The sequence below is a fragment of the Procambarus clarkii genome, chromosome 28 (genome assembly GCF_040958095.1).
Source record: "Procambarus clarkii isolate CNS0578487 chromosome 28, FALCON_Pclarkii_2.0, whole genome shotgun sequence".
In the NCBI taxonomy this organism is placed as follows: domain Eukaryota; kingdom Metazoa; phylum Arthropoda; class Malacostraca; order Decapoda; family Cambaridae; genus Procambarus; species Procambarus clarkii.
The window spans coordinates 26,327,947-26,334,115 of NC_091177.1; the positions used below are offsets into that span (position 1 = coordinate 26,327,947).

A 6,169-nucleotide genomic window follows, 5' to 3' on the forward strand; every position below is an offset into this window, starting at 1 on the left:
CTGACGGTTGAGAGGCGGGACCAAAGAGCCAGAGCTCAACCCCTGCAAACAAAACTAGGTGAGTACAACTAGGTGAGTACACACACACACACACACACACACACACACACACACACACACACACACACACACACACACACACACACACACACACACACACACACACACACACACACACACACACACACCCCGAGCTGAGAGGTATGAGCTATGAGGAGAGACTACGGGAATTTTCCTCACTTCGCTGGAAGACAGAAGAGTTAGGGGGGACATGATCACCACATTCATGATTCTGAAGGGAATTGATAGGGTAGATAAAGACAGTCTATTTAACACAAGGGGAACACGCACAAGGGGACACAGGTGGAAACTGAGTGCCCAAATGAGCCACAGAGATATTAGAAAGAACTTTTTTAGTGTCAGAGTGGTTGACAAATGGAATGCATTAGGAAGTGATGTGGTGGAGGCTGACTCCATACAAAGTTTCAAGTGTAGATATGATAGAGCCCGATAGGCTCAGGAATCTGTACACCTGTTGATTGACGGTTGAGAGGCGGGACCAAAGAGCCAGAGCTCAACCCCCGCAAACACAACTAGGTGAGTACAACTAGGTGAATACAACTAGGTGAGTACACACACACACATAAGATAAGATAAGACACATAAGGAGATAAGATACCTAAAGGAGACTCTTCCACAATACCAGGCACAAACCGTACCCCAGGGAGATGGGAATGCTACTGTGGAGGGGACCACCACAACCCAGATCTCATTTGCTGAAATGCTTAAACAGAGCCCTGAAGCTAGGTCTGCGGTTAAGGAAGTTGCTATGGAAGTGGCTTCCTCTCAGGAAGCAGCTAGATGTACTAGCCGGCTGATAGAGAGAAATAGAGCAGTAGTAGTAGCAGGCATTGAAGAACAAACAGGGACCAGACCAAAGGAGCGGAGAGACAAGGACAAAAACATGATTAAAGAGATCCTTAAAGAGGTAAGGATGGAGGGAGCTGAGCGAAATGTTGAAAAGGTTTTCAGGCTTGGAAAGTACAACAAGGACAGAGACCGAATGATAAAGGTGGTTTTCATGAGCGAAATCGCGAAAGAGGAACTGCTAGCAAGGAAGTGTTGTCTAAAAGGTGTAGAGAAGTTCAAGAAAATATTCCTGCAGAGGGATATGACAAGGGAAGAGAGAATACGGACAGCAGACGCGAGGAAGGAGCGCAGGGAGAGAGAAGGAAATCAGAGTACCACAACCCAGAACCCTACAATCCCAGAGCGAAGTGGAGAACCCTCCTCAAACAGTGCAACAGCCACAGGGATTGGGGCACCACCCCCAAATTCTACCCAACAGACACCCAACCTGCCCCATCCCCTGTCAGCCCCCCACTAAGTACCCACCTAGGGCACCCTCCCCCCACCCACCCCCCTCCCCCCAATTACCCCCCTTCTCCCCCTCACCCCTCTCCCCAGGACCTCCCTTCCCCCCCATCCCCCATGCCCTCCCTTCTCCCACATGCCTTCCCGTCTCTCCCACCCCCATGCCCTCCCTTCCCCCCCTCCCCCCTAAGCCCCCCACTCTCCCCCACCCCACCTAAGTCTTCCCCTCTCCCCCACTCCCCTAAACCCTCCCCTCTTCCTCACCCACCTCAGCCCTCCCTTTTCCCCTACCCCCCCCAAGCCCTCCACCCTTTTCTCTCCCCCCAAGCCCCCCCATCTCCCCTATCCCCCACAGCCTCTCCTCCCCCCATGCTTCCCCAACCCTCCCTCTCTTACCCACCCCCTGTACCCTCCCCCTCTTATCCACCCCCTGTACCCTCCCCCTCTTATCCACCCCCTGTACCCTCCCCCTCTCCCCCACCACCCCAAGCCCTCCCTCCTCCACCAATCCCCCCATGCCAGGTCTCCCCAGCTCCCACTCACCCCAGATCCCAAAGGTCCCCCCCAGAAAAGAAGCAGAAGAGAGTCAGTTTCAGGGTGATGTACTCGCACATAGATGGGATCACAAGCAAGACAAGTGAACTAAGGGAAAGAGCACAAGAAGTTAACCCAGATGTAATCGGACTCACTGAAACAAAACTCTCTGGAATCATAACGAATGCCGTGTTTCCCCAGGAGTATACAGTAATAAGGAAAGAGAGGGAAGGTAGAGGAGGAGGCGGAGTGGCCCTACTCATGAGAAGGGAATGGAGTTTTAAGGAGATGGCCATCCCGGGCTGTGAGGAGTTCAGAGACTACATAGCAGGCACCATAACAATGGGAGGACCAAGAATAGTAGTAGCAGTAATATACAACCCTCCACCAAATGACAGGAAACCCAGACAAGAGTATGAAAACAACAACAAGGCAGTTAACACTATAATTGAGAGGGCAGCCTCTGCTGCCTGTAGAAATAGATCCCACCTGCTCATCATGGGCGACTTCAATCACGGAAAGATTGACTGGGAGAACAAGGAACCGCATGGAGGCGAGGATACGTGGAGAGCCAAACTATTGGAGGTGGTGACAAGCAACTTTTTAACCCAGCATGTCGGAGAACCCACAAGGATGAGAGGCAATGACGAACCAGCGAGACTCGACCTAGTCTTCACTCTGAACGACTCCGACATAAGAGAAATCGGTTTTGAGGACCCAGTAGGAATGAGCGACCACAGTGTACTAGTGTTTGAGTACTTGATTGAAGAAGGGTTATTGAACTCGAGGAGGGATACCGAAACCAAAAGGTTAGCATACCGAAAGGGAAACTATGAGGGGATAAGAAAATTCCTAACAGATATAGCATGGGAAACAGAGCTCAGGGGAAAGACGGCCCAAGATATGATGGATTACATCACGCAGAAGTGCAAGGACGCAGCGAACAAGTTTGTCCCAGTCCAAAAGGAAAACAGAGAAATGAAGATGAGAAACCCATGGTTTAATCAAAGATGTAGGCTAGCTAAGCAGCAAAGTAAAAGGGCATGGAGAAACTATAGGAATAACAGGACACTGGAGAGCAGAGAAAGATACCAGAATGCCAGGAATGAATATGTCAGGATGAGAAGAGAGGCAGAAAGACAATACGAAAATGACATCGCAAGCAAGGCAAAGACTCAGCCTAAATTGTTGCATAGCCACATTAGGAGAAAAACAACAGTAAAGGAACAGGTTATGAGATTAAGGATAGGGGCGGAAGGATTCACTACAAATGACAAGGAAGTGTGTGAGGAATTGAATAAGAAATTCCAGGAGGTCTTCACCTTAGAACAAGGAGAAATTCCAGAGGTAAGTGAGGGAATAGCTAACCAGGAACCACTGGAAGAGTTTGAGATTACCAGTGGGGAAGTAAGGAAGTGTTTACTAGAGTTGGACGTGACAAAGGCTATAGGCCCAGATGGAATCTCCCCTTGGGTTCTAAAGGAAGGAGCAAGAGAACTGAGCCTACCACTCTCCATAGTGTATAACAAATCACTGGCAACAGGGGAACTGCCAGATATTTGGAAAGCAGCTAACGTAGTCCCGATATACAAGAAAGGGGATAGACAGGAGGCACTGAACTACAGGCCAGTGTCCCTAACCTGCATACCATGCAAGCTGATGGAGAAGATTGTGCGAAAAAAACTAGTGGAGCATCTGGAGCGAAGGAACTTTGTAACACAGCATCAACATGGGTTCAGGGATGGCAGGTCCTGCCTCACAGGGTTACTTGAATTCTACGACCAGGCAACAAAAATAAGGCAAGAAAGAGAAGGGTGGGCAGACTGCATATTTTTGGATTGTCAGAAAGCCTTTGATACAGTGCCACACAAGAGGCTAGTGCGAAAGTTGGAGATGCAGGCTGGAGTGAGAGGGAAGGTACTCCGGTGGATAGAGGAGTACCTAAGCAACAGGAGACAACGAGTCTGTGTGAGGGGTGAGGTCTCAGATTGGCGAGACGTCACAAGTGGAGTCCCGCAGGGGTCAGTCCTTGGACCTATACTGTTTCTGGTATATGTAAATGATCTCCCAGAGGGTATAGATTCGTTCCTCTCAATGTTTGCCGACGATGCAAAAATTATGAGGAGGATTGAAACAGAGGATGATAGTAGGAGGCTACAAGATGACCTGGATAGACTGAGTGAATGGTCCAACAAATGGCTGTTGAAGTTCAACCCGAGTAAATGCAAAGTAATGAAACTAGGAAGTGGAAACAGGAGGCCAGGCACAGGATACAGAATAGGAGATGAAGTACTTAATGAAACAGACAGAGAGAAAGATCTAGGAGTTGATATCACACCAAACCTGTCTCCTGAAGCCCACATAAAGAGAATAACGTCTGCGGCATATGCGAGGCTGGCTAACATCAGAACGGCGTTCAGGAACCTGTGTAAGGAATCATTCAGAATCTTGTACACCACATATGTAAGACCAATCCTGGAGTATGCGGCCCCAGCATGGAGCCCGTACCTTGTCAAGCACAAGACGAAGCTGGAAAAAGTCCAAAGGTATGCTACTAGACTACTCCCAGAACTAAGAGGCATGAGTAATGAGGAAAGGCTGCGGGAAATGCACCTCACGACACTGGAAGACAGAAGAGTAAGGGGGGACATGATCACAACCTACAAAATCCTCAGGGGAATCGACCGGGTAAACAAGGATGAACTATTCAACACTGGTGGGACGCGAACAAGGGGACACAGGTGGAAGCTGAGTACCCAAATGAGCCACAGAGACGTTAGAAAGAACTTTTTCAGTGTATGCTACTGTTAGTTAGTAAATGGAATGCATTAGGTAGTTAGTTAGAATGCATAGTAGTTAGTAAATGGAATGCATTAGGAAGTGATGTGGTGGAGGCTGACTCCATACACAGTTTCAAATGTAGATATGATAGAGCCCAATAGGCTCAGGAATCTGTACACCAGTTGATTGACGGTTGAGAGGCGGGACCAAAGAGCCAGAGCTCAACCCCCGCAAGCACAATTAGGTGAGTACAATTAGGTGAGTACACACACACACACACACACACACACACACACACACACACACACACACACACACACACACACACGCGCGCACAGGACGCAACCAATAGCAGCTGCCTATTTCCCAGGTACCTATTTACTGCTAGGTGAACAGATGCATTGGGGTGAAAGATACTCTGCCAATCTACTTTCTCCGCCGGGGATCGAACCCGCCCCCGCTGGGGAACGAACCCGGACTCCTTAGGACAACGACTCCCGAGCGCTGTCCACTCAGCCCTTAGGGGCCCCCAGAGAATTAGTGTGTGACTACTCGCCTAATTGTGCTTGCAAGGCTTATGCTTCGGCTCTTTGGTCCCGCCTCTTAACTGTTACTGAACTCGTGCACCCCTCTCCTGAGTCTATTGAGCTTTTATCATTTGTGTGTATAGAGTCTCCTATTACTTCCTAGCAGTGAGTGAAAAAGTAATTATTATTGATGTAACACCTGTATATATGATAGTACAGTATAGCTGTACGGAGAGGTACGCATATAAGACAACACCTTCTATCCGCCTCCTTAGCTCAGTGGTAGAGCACTGGTCTCGTAAACCAGGGGTCGTGAGTTCAAACCTCACAGGGGGCACACTAGTGTTTAGGTTTAGATACATGATGTCGGTGGTTGGAGGAATTCCCGACAGCTGACAATACTGCGATGCACTCGGAACAGGTGTTATACTGCAATAAATATGTGACGTGTTATATCATGGAAGGGCTCTCCGTGTCTCTCCTATGGAGTTTGTAGGTTGTTAAAGGTATTGATTTTGTTTATATGTACTTGACTAAGGACTGGTGTGTGTCTGCAAATTAGAGCACGTCTTGAGTCATTGTCTAACATTCTGTGATGTGTTTGACTTAACCTGCATACATTTTAATATTTGCAGTGAAGGGTATCCTGGCAGATTTAAACTATACCAACAACTATCAAACTAGTGAGGTGTAAGATTAAACCTACCTTCTGGAGGATATGGATATCAACAGCCCCGCGGCCCGGTCTTCGACCACGTCTCCCTGTTGGTCGTCTGGTCAACCAGGCCGGTGGACGCGGCTCCTAGCAACCTGACGTGCGAATCAAAGCCTGGCTGATCAGGAACTCTCTCCTGGTGTTGGTTGAGTTCTCACTTGAACACTGAGAGGCCGGGCAGTTTTGTCCCTTATGTGTAGCGGAAGTGTTGAAAAGTCTTGGGCCCTTGATGTTGATA

General features: G+C 48.7%; 1 non-coding gene across 1 annotated transcript; it reads left to right on the forward strand.

The window, feature by feature from the left end:
• The first annotated feature begins 5,481 nt into the window (after positions 1-5,481).
• TRNAT-CGU (transfer RNA threonine (anticodon CGU)) lies at positions 5,482-5,553 on the forward strand. The gene has a single exon. It is a non-coding gene; the product is annotated as a tRNA-Thr (tRNA).
• The last annotated feature ends 616 nt before the right edge of the window (positions 5,554-6,169 follow it).